At 32.8% G+C, this 13,539-nt stretch overlaps 1 protein-coding gene and 1 long non-coding RNA gene across 5 annotated transcripts in view; one reads left to right on the top strand and one right to left on the bottom strand.

Moving 5' to 3' along the window:
• Window positions 1-13,539, top strand: part of LOC127710258 (interferon alpha-inducible protein 27-like protein 2) — a 99,484-nt gene that overhangs the window by 465 nt on the left and 85,480 nt on the right. Inside the window, exon 1 of one of the 3 annotated variants that reach the window (XM_052216035.1) lies at window positions 1,606-1,796. The exons of the other annotated variants lie outside the window; for them this stretch is intronic. The gene's annotated coding sequence lies outside the window, so the exon portion shown is untranslated. Of the gene's footprint in view, window positions 1-1,605; window positions 1,797-13,539 lie in introns of those variants that run through there. 3 annotated transcript variants of the gene reach the window in all.
• LOC127710263 (uncharacterized) lies at window positions 4,612-12,775 on the bottom strand. 2 transcript variants are annotated; one of them, XR_007986093.1, is made up of 3 exons: window positions 12,692-12,775; window positions 9,771-9,964; window positions 4,612-4,996 (listed from the first exon to the last, which is right to left on the bottom strand). It is a non-coding gene; the product is annotated as an uncharacterized LOC127710263 (long non-coding RNA). The 2 variants fall into 2 exon arrangements; XR_007986094.1 differs by lacking the exon at window positions 12,692-12,775 and adding an exon at window positions 11,176-12,685.

The following is a 13,539-nucleotide window of genomic DNA, read 5'->3' as shown; positions in this document are numbered from 1 at the left end:
TCGAAAAATATAAATGATGATAGCCGCAATGTCATTTTGTAATGGATCACTCTGAGTAGATTTTTTATATATATATTTCTATGTCATTAACTTTATCTCTGACAATTAAAATCCTTCTCCAATATTTTAATAATTAAAAGTTACATTTCAGGTTTTATCAGTATAAAAATGTGGCTCAGAGTTACATTACTTCCTTAGGGAGCTACCATTTGATTTTTTTTTTTGGGGGGGGGGGGGGGGGGGGGGGGGCTAGGATGAAAAATTGAGTCCTGCATTTTTTTTTTAGTTGTAATCTCTGTCCTGCCTTTTAATTTTTCACTCTATTCGGTCCTGCCTTTTATTTATTGGTTTATCCTGACTTTTTTTTACATAAATTGTCATCCTGCCTTTTTTTTTTGCCAAGTTGCTCATCCTGGTTTTTTTTTTTTTAATCAAAACTCCTGTCCTGCCTTTTTTCAAATTTCATCCTAGCCCCCATAAAAATCAAATGGTAGCTCCCTTAGCATTAATACCTATGTTTCTTAGCTGAACAGTAATTTAATGTGTTCATAAAAAAGAATATTTAATAGAAAAGGGTTTACAAGAATGAATCGTTCAGAAGTAGAAATTCTGTAAAAAAATACGAGTGATATTTTTCAGGTGACAAATACATAAACTTCTAATTTTTATTAATGACATAATCTTTTTTATCCCAGATTATAATTAAAATTCGCTAGTACAGTAGCACTTGCCAACTGTCAGTGTATTTTAGAAATGTAAATGATAGTGAACAGAATGTAAAATATTTGAAAAAAAATCCATAAAATTGAAAACTGATGCTGCTGCTCTTGAATGATAAATATTTTTCTTTATATATTTCATATTTCAGCAATTAAAGAATAGTACTTTTCGTATATTGGTGTGAAAATTGTTTATTTTTGGAGATTGTAATTTTAAGTTGACAAGAATTTCCCATATACATGTAATAAAAAATTCTGTTTTGTATGTAAAAAAATATGTATGTGTCATAGACCCCGCTAACACTTGTAAAAACGATCGATCTTAAAAAGATTGATCTTTAGTCTGATTTAAACGGGAAAGGCCGATCCTCAATCGGACTTAAAAAGTCAACCTCCTGAGGTGGTTTTAAAAAGATCTATCTTTATATTTTGAATCGATCTTTCTTCAAGTGTAAACGCTAAGATCGATCGCGATCGATCTTTCTTCAAGTGAATATCATATTTAGATATGAAAATAAATCTGCACATGTTCGGCGGCAAAATACACACGTGTTTAAAAACGATGGATGGGATAAGAACAGTAAATATAGATTCCGCCGTTTTTGGATCATTCTTCTGAATCGATAAATTCTATTTCTTTGCTGCAAATCCTTATCTTCAAATGCAGTGACCTTTCATTTTTAAGTGGTAGTCTTCTCACATTTCTTTGTTTAATAAATTGTGACGTTCGAACCAAAAAGATAATTAATAACTGCATACGAAATTCCAATGATCCAACTATTTTCTACTGCGGGATTGTCCTTGCGAGATGCACACGTTATCATACTATTCTATTTTTACGATTATTTGTTTACGAAATGTAAAGTAATCAGGTCAGACCCGTTCTTTTTATTTTGCAGTGTAAACGCACTAGATTAAATAAGAATAGATCGATCTTGCTTGTGCAAATATTAACTCGAACTGGTCTTTTTTAAGATCGATTCAAATAAAGATCGATTCAATTTCGTACAATTGTAAATGGGATCTTACTGTAACGTATTTAGTAAAAGGGAACTTAATAAAATATGGATTTCATATGTAAGTATATCAACTTTAGCGTCATTTGTCCTCAAAATATTGAATTCGAGATTTTTTGTCAAACAAATAGATTACCGATAATTTTTAGGACCATCATGATGAAGCAATAACAAATAAAACATAATTATTTCAAACAATTTTTGATGTCGGTTTCAAATTTGAATATGAAAATTCTATAATTTTTCAATATCAATTATAGTAAATGCCATTTTTAAAGAGTCCTTTCGAACGTCTTTTTTTAATTGATTTCGCTGACTCTTTGTGGTGGTTGCCTATTGTAACGCCTCCTACATATGTACTATGGTTGCTGTGGCTGACTATTGCGACGCCACATAATTGAATCCCATTGTTGCTGACTACGGCCTTTTATTAGGAGTTGCTTTCCGACAAAAATAGCACGAATAGTAGTGATGTTATACAGTCTTATAAGTTATATTAACTAACATAAAAGATCATATAGTCTATAACCAATCTATTATTTGTTTTTTTTTATTAATTTATTTTCTTGTTTTTTGTGTTCAGAAATCTGTTATTTTTTTTTCATTCTACTGCTTTTGTGCCACTTAATTTTTCTGTCCAATTTATACAAATGTTGAAATAATATGTAATGTATGCACGCTCTTATATATTGTATTGTTAAATATGTTAAATGGAGAAGACTTCATAAGTCTGTTTGACTTGTGTCTCCTCCAATTTGTGTTTATGCAAATAAAATGTTTTAACTAAACCAATCTATATACATATATTTTATCAGTCCTGACAGTTTGTATAATTGAAGTGTAAAAATGTATTCCAGATTTTTAACATTTTTAAAGGCCCTAGATTTGTAATCGATATTCTGTAACTATGAAGGCATAGACTGGTCACTTTTGTGTTTTGCAACCAAACCGTAAATCCTGGATGATGAAGAAGTGTACTTTTCGCTTCTCTTCTTAATATTCCAGTAATATAAGCATCTTCTATAGGTATACTCGGCATATGATTGGATGCTGTTATGAGACTTTGTAGTAATGTTCTTGGTATAACATACGAGTTTCCGAACACATAAGGTGGATAAATATTGTGTGGATATAAGTCCAACGTCACCTTCCATCTCCCTTTGCGTTTTACCTCTCCACTTTCAACAACATGACCTATGATCCTTTCGGTGTGTACATTTTGACTAAGAAACAACAGGAGATTGGGCATTAATACAAGGGTATCGTCATCCACTTTCAACACGTATTTGGTATTTTTGCAGTTTTGATTAATCCAGTTTAATCCGATCAAAATTTTCAATGTCAGGTTCTCATATGAATCAATAAAGTTACTACATAAAATGTCTTGGAAAATTTCACTCTCGTGCAATATTGCTAATTCCTCGGTTTTATTTTTCCAACCACCTAATATAAAAATATGCTTAACTGTAAAATTTGGATGTAAGTTAGTCCAGACTGAATTAATCCAAGTGTTACGTATCGAATTGCGTTCTTCTTTGGCACCAAATGTTGACGGAATTAGAACGACTAAATATGGGGACGGATTGCAAACGTTTTCCAATAAATCAGAGTTTATTCTAAAAGAATCCGCATCATTTGTTTTCCTATTCATCATCCGGGTCTTTCTGGTTATTAACAGACTTCTGTTAAATGCGTTAAAGGCAATGTTTAATATACAAATAATTGTAAATAACGACAAAACTAAACACCATACATTGTGTGATATTCTCACAAAATAACGAGCATTTTTCATTGTCATATCATTGCACTAACGGACCAAGGAATTTATTAACTGCGATATATATATCTATATATTTATAAGAAAGCTAATTATGATACAAAGGTAAACTTATAATCTCGAAATAAACCCTTATCATATCCATAGTCATTGTTTCTAAGGGAGCTACCATTTGATTTTTATGGGGGGGGGGGGGGAGGGGTAAAAAAAAGTCAGGATAAAGTAATAAATAAAAAAGGCAGGACCGAATAGAGTGAAAAATAAATAGGCAGGACAGAAATCAGAAATTACAACTAAAAAAAATGCAGGACAAAATCAAAATTTTTCACCCCCCCCCCCCCCCATAGAAATCAAATGGTAGCTCCCTAAATTCTCACAGAAAATATGGATAGCTTTGATAATTTAGTTTTATGTCTTTCATGTCCGTCAGTTATGTCAACTTTGCAGTATGCTCCTCCATTTATTAAAAAGTCATGGACACTGAGGATAGTGGATTCAACAACTGCATGATATGTAAACACTGGACACTTTTAATTTGCAAAACACTCATTTGCAAATCCGCCGCCGCCTCTCCTTAGACCTACAGTGTCGTGTAAATAACCAAAATGTGCGGAATTACATGGGATTCAATAATTTCATTGCTTTTCTGCTGTTATTATTATATATATTTTGTAATTTGATTTAGAAAAACATGGGATTTTCAATATCCCATGGGATAAGGCAAATCCCATGGGATTGACCATTATCCCATGGGATTTTGGTTAAATCCCATGGGATTTTTTTGGGTCCCATGGGATAATTGTAGTCCCATGGGATATTTGTTGTCCCATGGGACAAAAAAAATCCCATGGGACTATAATTATCCCATGGGATTTTTAATATCCCATGGGACAAAATAAAATCCTATGATTCAAATTATAAATATACAGTAAATAAATGTGTATGTTACAATGAATTCTGTTTGGTAGTAAATTGTTTTAAGATGAATCTTTTTAGTTGAATATCTTTTTTTTCCTTGGAAATGTTAATGCAATTATATTGTTCTATAACTGTTCAAAACTAAACTTTTAAACAACAAAGCAGATAATGTAAGTATCAATATATGTTTATTCATGAATTCTAGAACACTTTTTTGAAACACAATTTTTTCCCATTTGAAATCAATGAAAACTCTATTAATAGGCTTAACATACTAGTAGCTTTTTACATAAATCTATTTTTTTTTCAGGATATCCCTCCACCCAAAAAATTAATAGTTTCTTATCATCCAGCATTGTGTGATCGTAATGTATAGTCCACTTTTTTGCCATTCAGCACAGAACATTGTCATTATTGTGGTTTTAATATCTTTAGATATTTAATAGAACTGCAATTCATTGGCTGAGTGATGAAAATAATAACTGATCTGACTTTTGTCTTTGAATTTATTTTGGTCTTGTTTCTGTGTTTTCTCCTTCTATTCTCAGTGATGAATTCCAATCCTTCTGAAAAAGAACCAATAATATCCGAAGTTATGGATAATAAAAAATTGTATACATACATGTAGCAAGAACATATGATTTTCAATAAAAATAGCTATGCGGTATGGATTTTACTGATTGTTGAAGGTTGTCCAGTGTCATCAGTTGCTAACCTCCTACATCCTTTGGTCTCTGATGGACAGTTGTCAAATTAGCAATATACCACATCTTCCTATTCTAATATTATATAACAATCAATTTATGTATTCTTCTTTATAACATTTGGGTATTTTCCCCAGTTATATATATATATAGATCAATGTTAAAACTTTAGGCAATTACAATAAAATTCCATTTTTCACAAGAATTTGCAATATATTATACAGAAAGCCAACAATAGAAACAGCACTTCTTTAAGCTTCTGAAGTTCTGAAAGAGTTCCACTTGTGTTTTATTTCAATTAGAAAATACATTGAACTCTTTGGACATGTTGGAAATTATAACATTGATACAAAAAATTATATTGGGTTTTTTTTCTTATTTTTGTGTTGTTCGGGTGCTGTCTCATTTTTATATATGGTTATACATATATCCTAAATCTTCTTTTTTATATACTTAATCATTAATACACAATGTAGTAAAAATGGGATATTTTTTATTTTGAGAATCTCAAAACATTATTATTCTATCAAATAACTTATTTCCAAGTTCACCAAACACCAATGTGTCAGATATTAATTTTAAGACATGTATAAACATGATCAACAAGCAGTTGACAGGATGTCATGCAAAAATCTCACTAATATTAAACTTTCACAAAAACTCCATACTCAGCGAGTACTATTAAAGTTCTTAGTACAGGACAAATTCCTAGTACAGGACACAATGCCTGGCAAACACTAGCATGTGTCAATGTCTAGTCAATCATGTTATCAGGCTCAAAATCTTATTTTGGCACTGAATTTAAAAATTCACCACATAATGAGCATGTGCATGAAATTCAACTTCATGGTAAGCTATGTACCTTAACCTAAAACTTTAACCTAAGAATGTACTATAATTTCACATTATGACATTTCTATGTTCAGTGATCCATAAAATCAGGGTAAAAACAGTAAATGTGGTGTTTAATGTACACAAGAGTGCACACACTGAAATGTTGCGCCTTCTTTACTAATCATTGATATCATGTTGATAGTCCTAAATATAAAGCTTTACTACAACTATCACATAAACTCAACATGATCCAAGAAAAGGAATTCAAGGTCATATAAACCTGACAAGAAATATATGTACACCTTACAATCATTCAAATTACTAAATACAGTTGAACTACCGGTATTGCTTATAGTTTCTAAGAAGCAGACTTAACCAAGAAAACTAAACATTGACCAATGAACCATGGAAATGAGGTGAAGATCAGATGAACCATGCCAGGCAGACATGTACAGCTTACAATCCTTCCATACAACACATATAGTTGACCTATTGCTTATAGATTAAGAAAAACAGACCAAAACACAAACACTAAACACTGAGCAATGAACCGTGAAAATAAGGTCAAGGTCAAATTAAACCTGCGGGACTGACATGTACATCATAAAATGTTTCCATACACCAAATATAGTTGACCTATTGCATTTAGTGTTAGAGAAAAAGACCAAAACTCAAAAATTTAACTTTGACTACTGAACCATGAAAATGAGGTCATGGTCAGATGACACCTGCCAGCTAGACATGTACACCTTACAATCATTCCATACACCAAATATAGTAGACCTATTGCATACAGTATAAGAAAAACAGACCAAAACACAAAAACTTAACTATAACTACTGAACCATGAAAATGAGGTCAAGGTCAGATGACACCTGCCAGTTGGTCATGTACACCTTACAGTCCTTCGATACACCGAATATACTAGACCTATTGCTTAAAGTATCTGAGATATGGACTTGACCACCAAAACTTAACCTTAAATATAAAAAAGAAGATGTGGTATGATTGCCAATGAGACAACAATTCTACACAAGAGACCAAATGACACAGAAATTAACAACTATAGGTCACCATACGGCCTTCAACAATGAGCAAAGCCCATACCGCACAGTCAGCTATAAAAGGCCCCGAAATGACAATGTAAAACAATTCAAACGAAAAACTAACGGCCTAATTTATGTACAAAAAATGAATGAAAAACAAATATGTAACACATAAACAAACGACAACCACTGAATTACAGGCTCCTGACTTGGGACAGGCACATACATACAGAATGTGGCGGGGTTAAACATGTTAGCAGGATCCAAACCCTCCCCCTAACCCGGGACAGTGGTGTAACAGTACAACATAAGAACGAACAATAATAAAATGCTCCGCTGGGCGCAGCTTGATACGACCGCAGAGGTCGAACCCTGAACAGTTGAGGCAAGTATGGACACAACATTCAAGCTTGATACAGCACTGAATTTGGATTGTGATAAAATATTTAACACAGCATAGGTTTCTGACACAAAAGGAATGTGGTCTAAGAACTTAAAAAATTTTAATTTACCTATTCAAACCATATCATAATTATTTGCTTTTATATATAAATCAGAAATAACCAATTTAAAATGGAAAATTTAAAAAGGAAAAAAAAAAGGAAAAAAAATCTCCCCCCAATTTTTTTAACCCCCTTATGATTCATCACCCCAAAACTCAATAACAGCCTTCCCTTTGTGGTATGGTACCTTGCAGTACAATTTCAGAGAGATTCATACACTGAACCATGAAAATGAGGTCAAGGTCAGATGACACTTGCCAGTTGGTCATGTACACCTTACAGTCCTTCCATACACCGAATATACTAGACCTATTGCTTAAAGTATCTGAGATATGGACTTGACCACCAAAACTTAACCTTAAATATAAAAAAGAAGATGTGGTATGATTGCCAATGAGACAACAATTCTACACAAGAGACCAAATGACACAGAAATTAACAACTATAGGTCACCGTACGGCCTTCAATAATGATTCATACACTGAACCATGAAAATGAGGTCAAGGTCAGATGACACCTGCCAGTTGGTCATGTACACCTTACAGTCCTTCCATACACAGAATATACTAGACCTATTGCTTAAAGTATTTGAGATATGGACTTGACCACCAAAACTTAACCTTAAATATAAAAAAGAAGATGTGGTATGATTGCCAATGAGACAACAATTCTACACAAGAGCCCCTAATTCCTAAAATTTTGAGGCAATTACCCCCAAAATCAATCCCAGCCTTCCCTTAGTAGTATGGTACCTTGCAGTACAATTTCAGAGAGATCCATACACTTGAACACAAGTTATTGTCTGGAAACTAGAAAAATGCTTATTTTTGGCCCCTTTTTCCTAAACGTTTTGGGCAATTACCCCCAAACTCAATTCCAGCTTTCTCTTTGTGATAAGGAACCTTGTAGTACAAATTCAGAAAGATCCATACACTTACACACAAGTTATTGTCATGAAAATAGAAAAATGCTTGTTTTTTGCCCCTTTTTTGGCCCCTAATTCCTAAAATTTTATAGCAATTGCCCCCAAAATCAATCCCAGCCTTCCCTTTGTGGTATGGTACCTTGAAGTACAATTTCAGAGAGATCCATACACTTACACACAAGTTATTGTCCTGAAACTAGAAAAATTCTTGTTTTTTGCCCCTTTTTGGCCCCTTATTCCTAAAATTTTGAGGCAATTACCCCCAAAATCAATCCCAGCCTTCCCTTTGTGGTATGGTACCTTGCAGTACAATTTCAGAGAGATCCATACACTTGAACACAAGTTATGTCTGGAAACTAGAAAAATGCTTATTTTTGGCCCCTTTTTGGCCCCTAATTCCTTAACTGTTGGCATCATAACCCCCAAAATCAATCCCAACCTTTCTTTTGTGGTATTGAACCTTATGGTAAAATTTCATAGAGATCCATTCACTTAAACTAAAGTTAGAGTGCGAAAACCAATGTGTCTTCGGACGACAACACCGACGACAACATCATACCAATATACGACCGCAAAAAAATCAGTTGAAAGAGGCTTAACTCATCAGATGGATAAAAATACAAATACTACAAATACAAGTGGACGTGGCCGGGTACTTGTACATCCAAACAACAAAAAGACACTAAGTACAGATCTGAGAGTACTCGCAGTTACTGACAGCTAGTACAAAGCCACTAACAACTAATAAAAAAAATCATGCATCTAAGACTAAGTTCTTGTTCACTGATCCATGAAATGAGGTCTAGGTCAAGTGAAAACTCTCTGACGAGCATGATGACATTGCAAGGTACGAACATACCAAATATAGTTATCCGATTACTAATAATATGAGAGAAATTAACATTACAAAAAATCTGAACTTTTTTTTCAAGTAGTCACTGAACCATGAAAATGAGGTCAAGGACAATGGACATATTTCAGACAGAATTCGTATCATGAGGCATCTATATACAAAGTATGAAGCATCCAGGTCTTCCACCTTCTAAAATATAAAGCTTTTAGGAAGTTAGCTAACGCCCACTGCTAACGCCACCGCCATAGCCGCCACCGGATCAATATCCCTATGTCGAGCTTTCTGCGACAAAAGTTGCAGGCTCGACAAAAATACATGAACATTTTAAAGTACTAAATTTTGAGTATATACATGTAAAACCACAAGTTACTAACTGAAGTTCATGGTGAACTGTAACCAAAAACTTAAAGTGAATACAATTTAGAGAACGACAGATGGATGCACAAACACTATCATAACAGAGCATAAAACTTACCAAACAAGATGTTTTACATTTATCCTTCAGAAGCAGGAAAACTGAAGTGTTTCTTTTCTTTCTCTGCCCTCCAGGATATAAACTTCAAATTCATTCATGCAAAATATGAAAATCTGCAAAAGTTGGACTTTGTACCGCAGCTTATCCACATTTTGACTTTTGAACTGCATTGTTCTTTTCATCTTGCTGGCAACCTAAACATAAAAAAAAATGATAAACACATAATTCTGGATTAACTTTCTGTATTTATTTTTGTTGGTACAAACAATTTTTTCCAACTTTAAACTAAATCTGCCTCTGCTTTAAAAATCAACTGAAAACCATGTATTTATCTTAATTGAAAACAATTTCTCTCATTTGTATCACCCTGTTATTATATATAAATTTTATTTTTGTCCCTTTTTAAAAATAGGAATGGTTCAAATTCCTCAATAATCATGATAATTCTAGTCAGTCAATTAAAAATGTATGAATAAATTATTTAACCTGTATACTATCATGACTATTAATATAAATATATTTCATTTTTGATAAAAACCAAGCTCTGTGTTGAAGACCATACCTTGACCTATAATGGTTTACTTTTATAAATTGTGTGACTTGGATGGAGAGTTGTCTCATTGGCACTCATACCACATCTTCCTATATCTACAAACAGATTCTATGGGCGAGCAGACATTATACCCTGGAGGTGGTTTTAAAAAAAGCATACGACTTAGATGTACCATAAGCATGGAAAAACAATTCAGCAGTCAGTTTCACAAAAAAACTTACAAATAATATTGATAGTAATTAAGTCATGTACAATACAGTATACCTGAGACTACTATAACACAATTAATTACTATTTGACTGGTCAGTACGGGAAGTGACCAATCTCTGTGTTATAGTAGTCTCAGAGTATACTTACGATAAATTGTAGGTTTTTTTTTTTTGTAAAACCGACTCAAGTATACTTATAATCAATCTTAGTCATAAGTATTAAGTATTATTCATCTTTTGGATAATTTGTTGGTTTATTTTATGAATATACAGTGGCAGATCCAGAACTTTTCATAAGGGAGGGCCGGCTCCAGTCATGCTTCAGTGATCCCTATATAATCAACAAAATTTTTCCCAAGAAAGCCCCCCCCCCCCGGATCAGCCTATGATATATGTTTATATATCTCTCTGATATGCCATTCAAATCAAATGTGTATTAAATAAAACTTTACACTAGAAAAGTCATGGATAGTTACTCATTTGGGAAACTTACAAGTCCACAGCATGCCGGTGCCTGTGACTGTGTTCAAAGTGGTGGGTTTTCACCCTCGTTGTATTGCGGAATAACAATTTAGGCAAATTGAGAAAAACATCATGTCTGTGGTTGATAATAGTGTGTGTGCATTAATTTAATTTTCTATACCTTCTTATTTAATATTTTTCCAATTTTGAGTACTGACGGCAAGTGTTGTAACCAATGTCTTAATTGAGACCAATGTGCTATTTACAAGTGCGATCGAAAAATGCAGGGGAAAGAAACTTATCAATTATGTTTATTCTTAAGACAAAACTGAGCCGCCGTAAAAATGAACCGTGTCGAGTAGGTTACTGACACGTAATAGGGCAGAGACATATTTACACATATGTGTATATATGTCTCTGTAATAGGGTCATCCCTCGAGAACATTAACTAGTACATTGATAGTTTACTATGCAGTCAGTATCCCGAAAAAAAAACCGTATGGATGCAAAACGCTTAGTGGTTTCGGCTGACTACTAATACGTGCACTTTGTCTAAAAAATATCCCAGCAGCGTAAAAGTTGAAGTCAGGATCTTGGGGGGGTCTTCTTTTTCTGTGTTCTTTATTTTTTTTTTTGCTATATTTCTACAAACTTACACTTTTTGCTCATTACTCTCTTTCCTCATATTTTAGCATTTCATTATTCTTTAATCTTTATTGTTTGCCCGTTATTCTCTATTCTGTTAACCCCCATCCATACTTAAGCTTTCGGTAGTTTATTTTATCCTATTTCTGTCTAAATACATTATTTATCACAAAACACAAACTTACTTAATAATTTTTTATGAAGTCCTCACCAGTTGCGGATCCAAAAAATGTCATAAGGAGGCACTAACTGTCATGCATAAAGAGGGGGCCCGCTTCATTGATTCTCTAAATAATCAACCAATTTTTTTCCAAAAAAGGGGCGGCCCCCCATGCCCTCACCTTAATCCACCTCTAAACCCTTCCCACTTCGTATCCTTGAATTCAGATTCAAGATCTCTCTGACAAAAGTAAGTAAGTAAGTCACATTTGCTTATATCAGGTTTTTGAATTGAACTGGCGGATAGTTGTTTCATTACCAATCGTACCACATCTCCTTATTTATATATATACGAAAGCTTTATTCATATTTTTTGGTGTATTGATGAATGTGTAAAGGTGCAGCAATTGTAATACATTTTAAAATACAGCACAAGAGATGCAGATTATATAAAACCAATCTCACTATACAAATCCTTGATAAAACTTATAAGTCGAAGACATACTGACAAACGCCATGGCAAAAACTTAAAAACGACCAAATGACGTACAACAGTATATAAAACTTGACTATAGCATTTAAAACACATAAGAAGCACCCAGACAGTCAAACAGAAATTAAAAGAATAAATAATTTGTAAAGATTTTCACCTAGGCCTACAGCTATATTTTCTTATCGGCTAAACATAGGTTCTGGTATTATGTGATAAGTCATTTTTTCATGCAGACCCAGTTTTATTGATACCTTGAACTTAAAGTGGTTTTATGCATATCAGCCCAGATTATGTGTGTAATTTTATTGAACAATTCAACAATACACGTTCTAAACAGGTTAAATTCAATTTAAAAATTTACAAATTCAGATCTACTGGCATTCAACACCCAATTACTTACTTGCTGTATATTGCTAACTTTGATTGTATATTGTCAATCCCTCCACATCGTGAATACGCCATGCGAGGTGTTGGATAAGTTTGATACAGGGATACAAATTCCTAAATTTGTACTTAACTCCGTTCTACGGGTAACATGGTTGTTTGATATGAAAATAAGATAAAAAGCATCCGGAAAAATTAATTATCACGTTATAAGTATTCATAAATGGATATGAAAAAACTTAACAAGGAATAAGTATTGGTAAACGGACAGAAAGTCGCAGGACAAAGGTTTAGATTAATTATTTTACAATTGTTTAAATATATGAGAGAAAGTTCTTGACGAATTGACTTTATTTATAGATAAATGTTTTTAGTTGAGGAAATGATTAATTCGCCTTCAAATAGTTTTTTTTTATCAATAACTTGTAAAAAGGAGACATTTTTGACAGCATGACTTCAGTTAATTACCAAACCACTTTTGCAGGTTGTTTTCTTAACAATCATTGTTCATATTAATAATCAAAAATAAATTTTGTTTACAAGTCCGTTTCCTTTTAAAAATGTTTCAGAAAAATACTGAAACGTTTTTAAAATTAAGTTTATTCAAAAAAATATCCCAAAACTGAATCGTGACTTTTTACTTGTTACTTTTTGTTGAACGTTCTAAGTGTCAATCCTAGCAAACAAAAATTTGGAAATAAAATCGATTACAATGTAATTTTATAGAAGGAAAAAGGGGGGTTAATGAACAAATTATTACTATACACTCACATACTTCTAAAAAGATTTGCATATGTAAGCTGTCTATATTATAGATAATGTTAAATTATTTCAGGAGTTTCAATTTATTTAGTAGAAAAAAAA

The sequence above is a fragment of the Mytilus californianus genome, unplaced genomic scaffold (assembly GCF_021869535.1).
Source record: "Mytilus californianus isolate M0D057914Y unplaced genomic scaffold, xbMytCali1.0.p SCAF_7, whole genome shotgun sequence".
NCBI lineage: Eukaryota > Metazoa > Mollusca > Bivalvia > Mytilida > Mytilidae > Mytilus > Mytilus californianus.
Note: the sequence above shows the minus strand (reverse complement) of the source record. Positions and strands in the feature narration are given on the sequence as shown.